This window comes from Sapajus apella, unplaced genomic scaffold (genome assembly GCF_009761245.1).
Source record: "Sapajus apella isolate SASKATOON/1434 unplaced genomic scaffold, GSC_monkey_1.0 scaffold93, whole genome shotgun sequence".
Lineage (NCBI taxonomy): Eukaryota > Metazoa > Chordata > Mammalia > Primates > Cebidae > Sapajus > Sapajus apella.
In genome coordinates, this window is record NW_022437033.1 from 455,310 (window position 1) to 471,751 (window position 16,442).

Consider the following 16,442-nt stretch of genomic DNA (forward strand, 5'->3'; position numbering starts at 1 on the left):
AGGAGTTTTTCAGGAGTCAGTTGTTTAATTTCCAGGTATTTGTGTTGTTTTGAGATACTTTTGTATTGGTTTTTATTTTTATTACACTGTGGTCTGAGAATGTACTTGGAATGATTTCAAGTTTTTTGGATTTATTGATGCTTGTTTTATGACCAAGCATGTGCTAGCTTATAATATGTTTCATGTGCAGATGAAAAGAGTGTATGTTTCATGGTAGTTGGGTGGAATCTTCGGTTGATGTCTTGTGAGATCCAACTGGTCAAGCGTAAAGTCTAAGTCCAGAGTTTCTTTGTTATTTTTTTGCCTCAATGGTTTCTCTAACACTGCAAGTAGAGTGTTGAAATCTGCCACTATTATTGTGTTATTGTCTGTGTCTTTTCATAGGCCAATAAGAACTTGTTTTTATCAATCCAGGTGCTCCAGTGTTGAGTGTGTATGTATTTAAGATAGTTAAGACTTCTTGTTGGATTGTACTCCTTATCATTGTATAATGCCCTTCACCGTCTTTCTCAATTTTTATTGGTTTAAAGTATGCTTTATCTCATATTAGAATAACAACTTCTGCTCTTTTTTGTTTTCTGTTTGCACGGTAGATCTTACTCCACCATTTTACTTTGAGCCTATGGGTGTTATTGTATGTGATGGGTGTCTGGGTGACAATGGGTAGCTGAGTCTTATCTTTTTATTCAGCCTGACACTGTGTGTTTTAAATGAGGCATTTAACCCATTTATATTCAAGGTTAATATTGATACATGTGATTTTGATCCTGTTAGGGTTTTGTTAGCTGGTTGTTACATAGACTTGATTGCATAGTGGCTTTTTAGAAGTGGTGGGCTATGTGCTTAAGTGTGCTTTTGTGGTAGCATGTGTCATTCTTTTGAATCCAGGTTTTGCATTTCCTTAAGGACCTCTTGTAGGCTAGTCTAGTTTAAACATATTCATCAGCATTCACTTGTCAGAGAAGAATTGTATTTCTTCTTCACTTATTAAGCTTAGTTTGGTAGTATACGAAATTCTAGGTTGGATTTTTTTTCCCTATGAACACTAAAAATGGGCCCCTAATCTCTACTGGTTCATAAGGTTTCTGCTAAGAGAGCTGCTGCTACCCTGATGGGGTTCCCTCTATAGGTGACCTGTCTCTTCTCTTCACTGCTTTTAAGAGTTTTTCTTTTGCATTTACCTTGGTCAATTGGATGACTATATGCCTTGTGAGTTGTTATCTTGTATTGTATCTGACTGGGGTTCTCTGTGTTTTTTGGACTTGCATGTCAACCTCTCCAGTAAGATTAGGAAACCATACAAATACATAGAAATTAAACAATTTGCTCCTAAATGACTTTTCAGTAAAGAATAAATTTAAGGTAGAAACCAAGAAATTTATTGAAATGAATGAGAACCAAAATACAGCATACTTGTATCTCTGGAACATAGTTAAAAAGTGTTAAAAGGAAAGGTTATACCACTGAATGATCACATCCTAAAGTTAGAATGATGTCAAGTATCTAGAAAAACAACAACAAACTGTCTCTAAACATAACAGAATACAATAAATAACTAAAATCAGAGCTGAATTGAATGAAATTGAGGCATGAAAAATCATACAAAAGATCAGTGAACACAAGTTGGTTCATTGAAAGAATAAATAAGGTAGACCATTAGCTAGGCCAATAATGACAAAAAGGGAGAAGATCCAATGAAACTCAATCAGAATTGACAGAGGAGTCATTACCACTGACTCCAGAGAAATACAAGAAAACCTCTCAGAGGCTATTATGAACCCCTGTATTCAGACAAACTAGAAAACATGGAAAACCTAAGAAAAAAAAAAAAAGAAATGAATATATTCCTGGGAATCTAGAACTTCCCAAGATTGAACCAGGAAGAAGTTGAAACCAGAAATAGACCAATAGTGTGTTCTAAAATTGAATCTGTAATAAAAGGGCTACCAACTAGAAAAAGCCCAGGAACAGAAAAATTCACAGCCAAATTCTACCAGACATATGAAGAAGTGCTGGTGTCATTTCTACTGAAACTATTCAAAAAATTGAGGAAGAGGGACTCTTTCCTCACTCATTCTATGAGGCCACAATCATTTTGATACCAAAACCTGGCAGAAACACAAGCCAAAAAGAAAACTTCAGGCCAGTATCCTTGATTAACATAGATGCAAAAATGCTCAACAAAAATTTCAGCATACAAATTCAATATACAAAAATCAATACTATTTATATACATCAGCAATGTCCAAGCTTAGTGCCAATCAATAATGCAATTCCATTCACAACTGTCACAAAAGGAATATAATACCTAGGAATACAGCTAACCAGGGAGGTGGAGAATCTCTATGAGAAATACAAAACTCTGCTAAAAGAAATCATGGATAACACAAACAAATGGAAAAACATTCCATGACCATGTAAAGGAAATGGCCATACTGCACAAAGTACTTTAAAGATTCAATGTTATTCCCGTCAAACTGCCAATGACATACTTCACAGAATTAGGAAAACCTATTCTAAAATTTTACGTGGAACAAAATATTCAAGAACCTAAATATTCAAAACAATCCTAAACAAAAAGAACAAAACTAGTGGCATCACATTACCTGACTGCAAACTATATTACAAGGATACAGTAAACAAAACAACGTGGTACTGGCACAAAATCGATACCTAGGTAAATAGAACAAAATAGAGAGCCTAGAAATAAGGCCACATACCTATAACCATCTGATCTTTGACAAAGCTGACAAATACAAGCAATGGAGAAAGGACCCCCTATTCAATAAATGATAATGGGGGAGCTGGCTAGCCATATGCAGAAGATTGAAACTGGATCCCTTCCTTAGGCTATATACAAAAATCAACTGAACATGGATTAAAGATTTAAATGTGATAAAAGAAAAACTTCAGCCAAATTAAATTTAAAGGAGTTTAATTGAGCAATGAAGGATTTGTGAATCGGGCAGCCCCAAAAGTCACAGCAGATTCACAGAGACCCCAGGAGTGCCTTGTGGTCAGAACAAATATATAGACAAAAAAGTTAAAGTGATGTACAGGAACTGGAAATGAGGTACAGAAACAGTGAAACTGATTATAGCTTGGCATTTGCCTTATTTGAATTCAGTTTGAACATTCAGCAGTTTATAAGTAGCTGAAGTATGGCCGCAGGGATTGGCCAACACTCAGATATTGTTACAGGTGTATACCATTAGTTAGGTTTTCAATTTTGTCTGACTGTTCGTAAGGTTAAAGTTCGTCCACAAGGACTCAAATATAGAAGTACAGAATCCTTCTCAGGCCATATTTAGTTTGCTTTAACATATGTAAAACCTAAAACCATAAAAACTCTTTTAAAAAATCTAGGAAATACCATTCTACACATAGGCCTTGGCAATTATTTCATGACAAAGATGCCAAAGACAATTGCAACAAAATCAAAAATTGACAAATGGAATCTGATGAAACTAAAGAGTTCCTGCACCACAAATGAAACTATCGAAAAAGTAAATAGACAACCTACAGAATGGGAGAAACTATTTGCAATCTTTGCATCTGCCAAATGTCTAATTTCCAGAATCTATAATAAACTTTAATATTCAAGCAAAAAATAAAACAACCCCAATGAAAAGTAGGCAAAAGACATGAACAGACCCTTTTCAAAAGAAGACATACATACAGCCAGGAAGCAAATGAAAGAAATATTCAACATCATTCATCATTGGATAAATGCAAATCAAGACCATCTCACACCAGTCAGAATGGTTGTTATTAAACAGTTCAAAACAACAGATGCTTGTGGGTTTTCAAAGAAAGGGGTACGCTTATACACTACTGGTGAGAATGTAAACTACTTCAGCCACTGTGGATAGTGGTTTGGCAATTTCTCAAAGAACTTTAGTGAACTACTATTCAACACCACAGTGTCATTACTGGGTAAATACCAGAAGAATATAAATTGTTCTACCATAAAGATACATGCATGTGTATGTTCACTGTAGTAAGAGTCACAATATCATAGGCATGGAGTCAACCTCAATGCCCATCAATGGTAGATTGGATAAAGAAAATATGGTACATATTTTCCATGGAATATTATGCAGCCATAAGAAAGAACAAAATTCTGTCCTTTTCAGCAACATAGATGGAGCTGTAGGCCATTATTCAAAGCAAATGAACACGAGAAAAGAAGACCAAATACTGCATGTGCTCACTTACAAGTGGGAGCTAAGTATTGAGTACACATGGACACACAGAGGAGAACAATGCACATTGGGACCTATGTGAGAGTAGAGGATGGAAGGAGGAGTGAGGATCAAAAAACTACCTATTGGAACTATGCTTATCACCTGGGTGATGAAATAATAAAAAACCAGTGCCATGCAATTTACCTATATAAGAAATCTACACAGGTATCCCTGAAAGGAAAATAAAAGTTTAAAAATATATATGTAATCTGTTGAATTTCTGCCCTTATGAAATTAATGACTTTGTTGAGTCCTATACCTTAATTACATCTTCATTTTCCCCCTACTATTGTAATACAATGTGTAACTTCTGTTTACTGGTAAAAATACTGTCCATTTCTCTCTAATCAATCAACTTTCTAATAAAGTTATTTAGCATTAAATGATATGAATTTAATTTCTCTAATTGATTTAGGATTTGCCAAGTTTATTGTTGTGTCTAGGGTTTTTTTTTTTTTTTTTTTGAGACAGAGTCTCATACTATTGCCCAGGCTGCAGTGCAGTGGCACAATCTAAGCTCACTGCAACCTCTGACTCCTGGGTTCAAGCAATTCTCTGCATCAGCCTACAGAATAGCTGGTATTACAGGTGCCAGCCACCATGTCAAGCTAATTTTCGTATTTTTAGTAGAGATGGAATTTCACCATCTTGGCCAGGCTGGTCTTCAACTCCTGACCTCATGATCCACCTGCCTCAGCCTCCCAACGTGTTGGGATTACAGGTGTGAACCACCACGCCCAATTTGTCTAGGGTCATTTTTAATAATTAGTACTTCCTAACAAATTTGTCAATTTCATCTAATTTTTTCAATTTCATTGGCATAAAATTATTCACTGCATTTTTATTAGCTTAGTAATATAGGATTTGTAGTGATGGACACTCTTTTGGACCTGATATTGGTAATTTGTGTTTTTTTTTAAATATTTTTCAATCTAGAGATTTACCAAAATTATTATTTTCAAAAAAGCAGACTTCAGTGACATTGATTTTTTCTCTATTATTTTTCCAATTAATATGTCATTTACTTTGTTATTACCTCTATTATCTCCTTCCACTTTCTTCTTTGGGTTTAATTTGCTCTTTTTTTTGCTCAATCGTTTGAGATGCAAATTCAAGTCACTTACATTAGAACTTTCCTATTCCTAACATAATAATTCAAAGCTATAATTTCCCTGTAATTACTGCTTTAGCTACATACCATAAATGTTAATATGATTTTTTGTTATTCATTTCAAAATAGTGCCTAAATTACCTTGATATCTCTTGTCTCTTGTATTGCTTTTGCTCATTATTAATTTAACCAGTATTCAGTGTTTGCCTAGTTATATTATTGATTTCTAGTGTGATTTATTTGTGCTAAGAGAAAATAGTGTGTTATTTAAATCTTTCTAAAATTATTTAGACTTGTTTTATCACTGAACATATGATCTTAATATAACATATGTCACTGAAAAGAAGGTGCTAGCCTACCATTGTTAGGTGCAGTCTTCTATAAATATTAAATCATTGTGGTTGATAGTGCTATTCAGAACTTCTATGTTGAACCACAGAACTTCAGAATGTGAATGTATTTTCTTCCTTCCTTCCTTCCTTCTTTCCCTTCTTTCTTCCTTCCTTCTTCCCCCCTCCCCTCCCCTCCCCTCCCCTCCCCTCCCCTCCCCTCCCTTCCCTTCCCCTCCTCTCCCCTCCACTCCACTCCCTTCCCTTCCCCTCCCCTCCCCTCCCGTCCCCTCCCCTCCTTTCCCTTCCCTTCCTCTGCCTTCCTTTCCTTTTTTCTTTCTTTCTTTTTTGACAGACTCTCACTCTGACACCTAGGCTGGAGTCCAGTGGCACAATCTCGGCTCACTGCAAATTCTGCCTACCAGGTTCAAACAATTCTCCTACCTGAGTCTCCCCAATAGCTGGGATTACAGGCACCTGCCATCATGCCCAGCTAATTTTTTTTTGTATTTTCAGTAGAGATGGGGTTTCTCCATGTTGGCCCAGGCTGGTCTTGAACTTCTGACCTCATGATCTGCCTGCCTCGGTCTCCCAAACTGTTGGGGTTATAGTCATAATAAGCCACCACACCCTGACATAAACATGTTTTCAGATAGGGTCTTTAAAAGGGTAATTAAAAGAAAATGAGTGCATTAGGATAGGTCCTAATGCAATATGTCTGATGTCCTTTTAAGAAGAGGAAATTAGGATACAGACACTTACAGAAGGAAGACCATGTGAAGGCATAGGAAGGAGACCACCATCATCTAGCCAAGGAAAGAGGCCTCAGAAGAAACCAATCCTGCTGACTTCTTGATCTCAGACTTTTAGTCCCCGGAATTGTGAGAAAACAAATTTTTGTTGTTTAAGGCATCTTGCTCGTGGCACTTTGTTACGGCAGCCCTAGCAAACTAAAATCGTAGGTTTCAGTCTACCTTTTAACTATTTGTTTTTTCTCCTTTTTTTGTTTTATTGTCCCTCTGTTACTTTTGTCCTGACTTTTGTAATATTTTTTACTTTATTTTCAGGATTGCATTTTAATTTTCTTATTGAGTTTTTAGCTAGACTTTGCAGTTTTAAAAATTTTCCTCTAGAGATTCCAATATACATCCTTTACTTTTTATAGTTAATTTTCAGTGAATATCACTTTACTTCACATAAAATGTACAAATCTTACAACACTCTACGATCATATGCCCCATTTCTTCTATTATTCTACAGCTGTTGTTATATCTATTAAATCTACTTACATTATAACACTGCAAAGCAATATTATACATTTACCTTTAAATAGTTACACATATTACTAAAAAATAAAGAGGAAAGGAAGCCAAAATAATAGTGATTTGCATGTACTATGGCACTTATCATTAATGATATTCTTTATATTCACACTGCTTTATGTACCACACAATTAACTGCAATAGATCCTAGGATATGATCCACCAAAGCAGAAACTTACTTCATGGAACTATCTACCTTCCCTCTTCTGAGCATGAACTACTACCAGAATCTTTTGCTTCCATTGACAATCCAGTACCTCCAGGTATTTGGTTTTTATATTTGGTTTACATTTCATAATTATTTTCTGCAAGTGACTTCCATCTGGTAGGGTCTTAGTGTGTCATTATAGAAATCCTCCAGATAGATAGTTTTATTTGGATGAAGTACTGGGTTTGAGTAGACTGTTGTAATAAACTGGGTGTATATAGCTAATTTTTTATGTGAAAGTTTATTAAATAGCAGGCTGGTGGGGGGTTGTGCTAAATTTATAAGGCCATGAAGAGTAACCATAGAATGTCCAGGTACTGTTATATCCTTTAAGTATACCTGTATGATTAACTTAATTAAAGTAGTACACAAAAAGTCACTTGTGAAAATAGATATGTTTGAATAGAATCTATACGGATATGTATTATTCTCCCCAGAGTCTATGAAAAAAACTTCAAGAAGAAACATAAAGGAATTACTAAACAAACTTTCCTTCTTCTTGCAGCAACCAACACTCAGGCAAGAGCAGCAGGTAGCTAGCACATTGAAATTCAGTAACGGATTTTCTATTTCATAGACCATAATTCTTAACTGACAGGAAGCAATGGGACTCAAACTAAAGCCCTTCAGTGAAGAGGGACCAGTATTTATGTGGGGTGTTCCATGTTCTACTTTTGTTTGTTAAACAATAGGATACTCTAGGGTGCTCTATTACATCATAGTCATTCACACAGTGCAGTCCACTAGCTACCGACCTTGAACATTTTGAGTTGTTTCTAGTCAGGTAAATGAAAATGATGGAAGAAAATAATAACCCTCAATTGTATAAAGCCCTTAGGAAAAATTAGTGTTATTAACCTGATGTCTGACTCATCACAGGTACTGATTTTGAAAGATGTTCTGTAATTTAGTTTTATACAAGAGCCTTTTTTTGTTGTTGTTTTTAAATTGGCATCAGGGTAACCAATGTTGTGCAGCAAAGGAACACTAAAGAAAGAGGTTTGGGAAAAATAGTAATTTTATCATTATGCTTTTATTCTTCCTAATCACCTTTTCCATTAGTAAAACTCCCAAGGATAGCAATGGCACACAGGCTTTTGAAGTGTCAGTGAAAGCTGAAATCAGCTAAAATAATAGTTTGCTGCATTTAAGATATAACAGAGGCAGCAGCGCATCAAGGTTACTGTGAAGCTGAAAATAATTGGATACAATTGAAAAATAGATTTCTTTGTGGTTACCACCCTGGAATGGGAACAATTACTAACTTGCAAAGAGATCTTTATCACTTCTGTTCGCCTTAGGGAACTATGAGGCAGGTTAACATGGCCCATAGGCCTCAGAAAAGCATTTGTAATCATGAGATTGCATTTACTTTTATATAAGTTAGGCTTGTTTAATCCTGGATTCAGTTATCCTTCACTATAGCTTGGAAAATCTAAAATGTTTCTCTTATCTCTTTTACTTGTCTCCCTCTTGAACATTATCACAGTCTTCTATTGAAATTTTACTTTAAAAGTTATTTGATAGCATAACAGGGTGACTATAGCCAATAATAACTTCATTGTATATTTAAAAATAATTAAAAGAGTAAAATTGGATTGTTTGTAACTCAAAGAATAAATGTTTGAAGGGATGGAAACCCCATTCACCAAGATGTGGTTATTTCACATTGCATGTCTGTATCAAAACATGTCATGTGCCTCATAGATGTATAAGCCTGAAATGTACCCATAAAAATTAAAGAAAATAATAAAAAGTAGCTTAACAATTGTTTGCAGAAGTGGTACATCATATATTTTGTAGTAGATAAATCTTAATTTGAATGTTAATGCAATATTTTATATGCAAATTATTTGTCTAATAGGGAGCCATGTTGGAGAAATAATACCCTTAAAATATACTGATGCTGAACGCTAAATGTGAAGTATGAATGATGATGCTTTTTTAAATAGAGTGATCAACTACATATTTCATTGTGCAAGCTGAAATGAATAAGGGAGTATAATGAGGCATTATTAATAATGACACCAGGAAAATGGGTATGGACGAGGACTAACCATAAATTATAAACATTATTCTTTTTAAAATAATTGTTTATTCTCTCTCATCAAGAAATTCTTTCTCTGGGCTCTATTCCATTACTATGGGGAGACACATTAATATATATATGTGTGTATATATATTATATATGCACACACACACACACGGGGATAGATTTGTGCATGTGTGTGTGTATGTATGTGTGTGTGTGTGTGTGTGTATGTAGATGGATGAGGACTAACCATAAATTATATGGGAATACACACACACACACACACACACACACACACACACGCACATATCCACCCCCGTGTGTGTGTGTATAATGTATATACATATATATATATTAATATATCACCCAGTAGTAATGGAATAGAGCCCAGAGATAGAATTTCTTGATGAGAGATAATGAACAATTATTTTAAAAAGAATAATGTTTATTTCTTGTTACTTATATGGAAATAATGCATACTAGTTTTATAAATGTTAAAAAATACAAAAAATATAAAGGCAAAAATATATTTTATGCTCCCTACTGTTGATATGTCCCTTCAACTTGCAGCTGTGTCACACTATTTAAATTTGTCTATTAAAATAAATTTTTAATATCTAGTTGAATTCCTAAAACCCTGTTACATCACTTTAAAAATTATATATAAATGTTTGGCTTTTATTCTGTCCAATAAACTTCAAAAAGTTCCACTTCTTTAAGATTACAAATTAATGTGAAAGGGATTAAACAGATTTACAATATTGAATCTTTCCATCCAGGAGCATGATGTATATCACTAATTTTGCAGAATGTCTTTTGTTTTCTTCCATAAAGTTTTGTAGTTCATTTCATATATATCCTACACATTTCTTGCTTATTTGTAAGCATTTTATAGTTTTATTATTATTGCAAATCAACTATATTTTTCATTATCTTCCAAATAGATTTTTGCTGATATACATATATGTGTGTATATATATACATATATATACACACACACACACACATATACTTATATAAATTTTTCAATGCATTTTCTTCTCTTGTGTTTCACAGGGGCCATATTTTCCTGTTATTTATGAAAGTTGCCAAATAATTCTCTAAAACTTTCTTCGGATCCTGTAGTAGATAATATTCAGTAGCATGATATTCCTCTGAGTTATCAGTATGATTTATTTTATTTTCTTCAGTGGTTTTTCATAGGTCTCTATCTTGTTTCCCTTGGAATAAGAAGTAATCCTTTCAGAACTAGTGTTTACCAAACACAGGCCAGAAGGTACTTTCTCTTGCTATCAACCATCTGAGTTGTCTTATTTGAGGAGGAAAGCATCTGTAGGTCACTAATTGGTCTTTTTCTTTAAAAAGCAATGATCTTGTACTTATTATGAATTGCAATGCTATTCCCATCAAAACACCATCATAATTCTTCACAGAACTAGAAAAAAATAATCCCCATATTCAAATGGAACCCCCCCAAAAAAAAAAAAAAGGCCCACATAGCCAAAGCAAGACTAAGCAAAAAGAACATCTGGAGGCATCACACTACCTGATTTCAAACTACACTATATGGCCATCATCTCCAAAACAGCATGGTACTCTTATAACAATAGTCTTGTACACCAATGGAACAGAATAGAGAACCCAGAAATAAACCCAAATACTTGAAGTCAACTGATATTTGACAAAACAAACAAAAACATAAAGTGGGGAAAGGGCACCCTATTCAACAAATGGTGCTGGGATAATTGGCAAGACACATGTAGGAGAATGAAACTGGATCCTCATCTCTCACCCTATACACAAATCAACTCAAGATGGATCAAGGACTTTAATCTAAGACATGAAACTAAAAAATTCTGGAAGATAACATCGTAAAAACCCTTCTAGACATTGGCTTAGGCAAAGATTTTATGATCAAGAACTCAAGAGCAAAAGGAACAAAAACAAAGATAAATAGGTGGGACTTAATTAAACTAAAGAGCTATTGCAAAAGGAACAGTCAGCAGAGTAAACAGCCCACAGAGTGGGAGAAAATCTTCACAATCTATACATCAGACAAAGGACTAATATCCAGAATCCACAACAAACTCAAACAAATTAGCAAGAAAAAACCCAAAAATTTCCATGAAAAATGGGCTAAGGACATGAATAGACAGTTCTCAAAAGATATACAAATGGTCAACAAACATGAAAAAATGTTCAACATCACTAATGATAAGGGAAATGCAAATCAAAACCACAATGTGATACCATCTTATGCACACAAGAATGGCCATAATCAAAAAATTTAAAAAAAAAATAGATGTTGGCATGGATGTGGTTAAAAGTGAGCACATCTGCACTGCCTACAATCCCAGCACTATGGGAAGCTGAGGTGGGAGAAACACTTGAGCCCAGGAATTCACAACCAACCTGAGCAACATAGTAAGACCCTATCTCTACAAAGTAATTTAAAAAATAGCCTGGGGCAGGGTGATGTACACCTGTGGTCCCAAGCAACTTGGGAGGCCAAGGTGGGAGGATAGCTTGAGCCCAGAAGGTCGAGGCTGCAGTAAGCCATGATTATGCCACAGCACTACAGCCTAGGTGACAGGGTGAGACCCCATCTCTAAACAAATAAATAAATAATTACATTTAGTTTCTTATGATTGTTTATTTTTAGTTTCTCTTCTATGTCTCCCTTAGAATTTCAGTGGGAATTTTGCAGAGACACTTTCAAAATATTCTGGAAACAAGTAATTCAAAACCCAAGCGGTTGGAATTCTAAATTATTGTGAGCCTTAAAAGTTTGCGATTATGGGGCCTGAGTCGTGTGACAAGCAGCTATAACCTAGACAGTTGTAACTTTTCTTTCTGTGATTATACATTAAATCTTCTTCCTTACCAGCATTGTTTTGTAATATGTTGTAAATGACTTAAGAGTGCCAGGGAAGACACTATTCCTCTTCACTGTTCATTTTCATTATACATTACCTTCCCTCTTATCTTTGTCACACAAGGCTTCATGGCTATGACATTGTCTTTGGATGAAATGTTAAATACACTGTTTTAAATTGGAAAATAAATGAAAACCAGCTGTAATGAAAAGAAAACAAGCCTTATGGGAAGAAGGAAAGCTGTTAATTTTTGTAATTCTTAAACCAGCCTTATACAGAAAATGTTTCAGTCTTATTAATTTCTTTGCTTTCTGCCAATATAAGCAAGAACTCAACTTTTAATTTTGGAGAACTGATCTGTTTTCTCTGGGGTCTGTATGTACCAAATGGTCATTCCTAGATTTTCAACTGAATAAACTCTTTAGAACTGGATTCTGATTCTTCTAATTAAAAGTTGACAAGATATAAAACTGGGTTACCATTTTGAACAAAATGTGAGAAATAGGCTGTTAAGTGTTTCTCCTCAAATTCTCCCATGTTTCATATTCTCAAATAACACACTCTATTTCTCCAAAGTAGTTTGAAAAAATAGATGCATTAAAATTCAAGCTTTAGATAAATTTTTAAGAAGAATGAATAACTTCTTCTTAAATATAAGCAAATATAAGGGAAATATCAAATGGTAGCACCTCATTCTGATTTACCTCCTATAAGCCTTTCACATTTACTGATGTGACTTATTTTATCTGAGTTAATATATGTTCAATTTGTTTTAGTGAATAGATTCTATTTAGTCCGTTATTGAGAACTGTACTTAAAAAACAATATATTAATTAAAACTTTTTGATTTGTAGATGGCAGAGAGGCAAGTTGAATTAGATTAGGCTATAAATATAATACATTGAAAGAAAATAGGGTAATTTCACAGAGCTAATAAAAGGGTATATTAATTAAACCATGGTAGCAACAAGACTTCAGAACAATGGACAGCAGAAGGTTTGCTCTGGTTGTCATTTAATTTCCTCTCTACATCTGGTTATTGTTTCTATCTTATACTGGCTTGGTGGAGAGCATAGTATCTCAAATTTGGGATCTCAGACCCAAAATTTCACATATTGTAGTACCTATTATCCAAGAGAGACTAACTTCTTATTCAGGTTGGAAATAATCTAGAGAAGGACTATCATCTTATGGAGTTAATGGAGCGTGTGAATTCAATATTTCCAGTTATCAATCATTTTTACTTAGGACAAAGCAGAATTGTAGGAGTTCTCATAATTACATATTTTCTGATCTCACAGAGTTAGAGACACAGGATTCTGTTTTGGCAGAACATGGTAGTAAACATTAAGGTTGGGGTACAACTTTGTGAAGTAGAAGTGTCCTGTAAATAAAGAACTTAAGTAATATTTTTTTATCTGGAGTGGCAACAAATCAAGCCTGTGAGATATTGGTTTTTTTTTTTCTTTTTTTTGCAAAACTTGACCTGTCAAGAGCTGAATTTGAAGCTAATCATCAATGATGCTACTATATTGTTCCCAAATAATAGTCAATTATTACAGACTTCAGGAGATGTTACATACTGATGACATGATAGTCATGATAACTTTACATAAACACTTCTGAAAATTTTACATTGTATTGTTCCCTAATGAATATAAGCTATTATCATCATCAGTGATCAAGGAGAGATAGAAAATGAAAACTTTCTGTTTCTCTTTTTTAGATCATGGTATTCTTGATGTAGAGACTTTGTTTAGTCACATTACCTGTTATGTTGTAATCAGTAATCTGTATCCTCAACTGTACTATGTACGAAAGAACCTAGGTATAGTATTGAATGAAACACAGTTTCAGAATTCAAGGTCTTTAAAATCCAATGTGGGTTATTGGGCAGCTCCTTGTGAAAAGTTGGTACATAAGTAGTTTATAGTTGATTGTTCCATGCATAGATTTTTATTGTTCACCAGAAATTCATGGGAACCCTTATATTTTCTAGATTCTTTTTCAGTTAGGTTATGGCTACATGACTGGGCTCTGGCCAATGGAATATGTATGGAATTAACATAAGCCTATTTTAGGACTGGCCCTTTAAATTTCCACATCACTCCTGTTCTTTCTTCTCCTGCTGCAGAAACATAGAAGGCCATATTTTCAATATAACATGATATTAAGATAGAAGAAGATGACCTGACTTAATTTGAACTGTGTGTTAATAGTAAGTAAAGTTTCATTTTGTTAAACCACTGCCTATGCCAGAAGATCCCAAAATGTGGTCCAAAGAACATTGGTATGGGGTCCCTAAGATCCTTTAATAAGACCCACAAAATAACAACTATTTTCATCAAAATTCTAAAATATTTTTGCTTTTTCCACTAATTTTGTCATGAGTATACAGAGAATGCTCCAGAAGCTACATGACCTGAAATAACATCACTGCCCTTAAGGCTATTGGAATGGGTCCTTGCATGTTCTGTTTTCTAGGACTTTAGAAGATAGTATATTTAACATGTAAATATGCACTTCAAAGATAAATTCCCTTTCTTCATGATGCTTCTTTTCTATTACTATCTATCTTTGGGTTATACCTGCTCTAATATCTGTAATTTCAGAATCATGCATTAAATTAAATTAAAATTTTTTTTTCATTTCTCTTAGGCCTAAGGGGAAACACAACCAGAAATGAATATATATTATTGTTTTGGGTTTGCAATATATTTTAAATTTTTTAAAAATACTTTTAAAATTTTGTCTAAAGTTATTACTTTATAAGTTAAACATGTTTTACTAAAAGAAAATAAATTTATACTTTTTAAAAGATAAATTCTTAAAAAGATAGACTAGAATTCCTTTCTCAGCCCACAATGTAATATGTACACATAAAGATGCTGAAAGAAAGATTAAGCTGCCATTCTAGATAATTGTCTGTTTTAGGAAAGAGAAGAATCTACTCCAAAGAAACTGTGAGAATTGATTAAGACAAAATGTATGATGAAAATTTCTTTTCCTTAGTCTTATATGTGGCAATAAATTATCTTAGTTTTTCATATATAAAATATTTTGAATATTATTATGGAGTCTGCTAAGTCGGGGCATGATTTTGAAACCAGTAATTTAAAATTTTTGTAAAGAAATACATTGCAGTCATTTATGATGAATAAGACCTAATTTACATCATCAGGGCTATAATTAATCATTTTGTACTATATCTTGGAAATCTGCAAAGAGATTAGATTTTAGGTGCTCTTACCACAACTACATACATACACTCTCAGATAAAGGTTACTTACTATGTGAGAAGACAGATATGCTATTGGTTTAAGTGAGAAGACAGATATGCTATTGTCTTGACTGCAGTAATCTTTTCACCATGTATATGCATATCAAAAAATCATATTGTACACCTCAAATATATACAATAAAAATAAAATTAAATAGAAATAAGGCATTGCATTTTTAACATAGCTATGATAAGCTTTTTAAAAGTCAAAAAACACTTATTACAGACTTATAAATGGAAAAGCCACTCAAGGATTTTATAGGGAAGCTCATTGTGTTTTATTGGCTGGAGAAGTAAACATAATTTTTTACATTTTACTTTGCCTAATACCTGCTTGATGAAAAGTCAGTAAAAACAATAATGGCGCTGCCACTTTCAAATCATATAGTAACTCACTGTCTTAAATATTTAGCTGCAAACATTAGGACTGAGTTAATAGCTTATCTTCAGAAGTGCACTTTTACCTTACAAATAAACAAATCTACAGGTGTAACTGGGCTTCCTGTTTGGGTTAGGTTCATTTGGTATAAGCATGGACTAATCAGCGAAGTATATCTTCTTTTATTTGAATGCTGAGCAATAAACACAACGGTGATAAATGTTAAAATAGAATAGTATTTTTGACTCTCATGTTACAGTTACACTGACGGTGTTTGTGAATAAAACTGCTGGTGCATTGGCACAAATCAAGGCAAGAGTTCCAGCTTCTACTATTGGTCCTTGATTTTTTTAACACCATGCACTCAGAGTGAAAAGAAAAAATTACCAGTTTTACCTGAGAATATCCTTTGTAAAACTATAATAGTATTAATTTTATGAAATTAATATTCTATGTGAAGAAATGGGAAGTATACATAAAGCACTTTTTTTTCTGCATGCCATAGGACAATGATTGTCTCAAGGAAAAGTGCTTGTGCAATTGTTTGAGTTGTGAGATCATTTTACTTGAAAGAGAAACTATTGATATTTATGGTTTCAGTTGGATATTTGGCAGAACATTTTTTCTAAAGTTAAAGTTGGCTATTACTTCAAGAAAA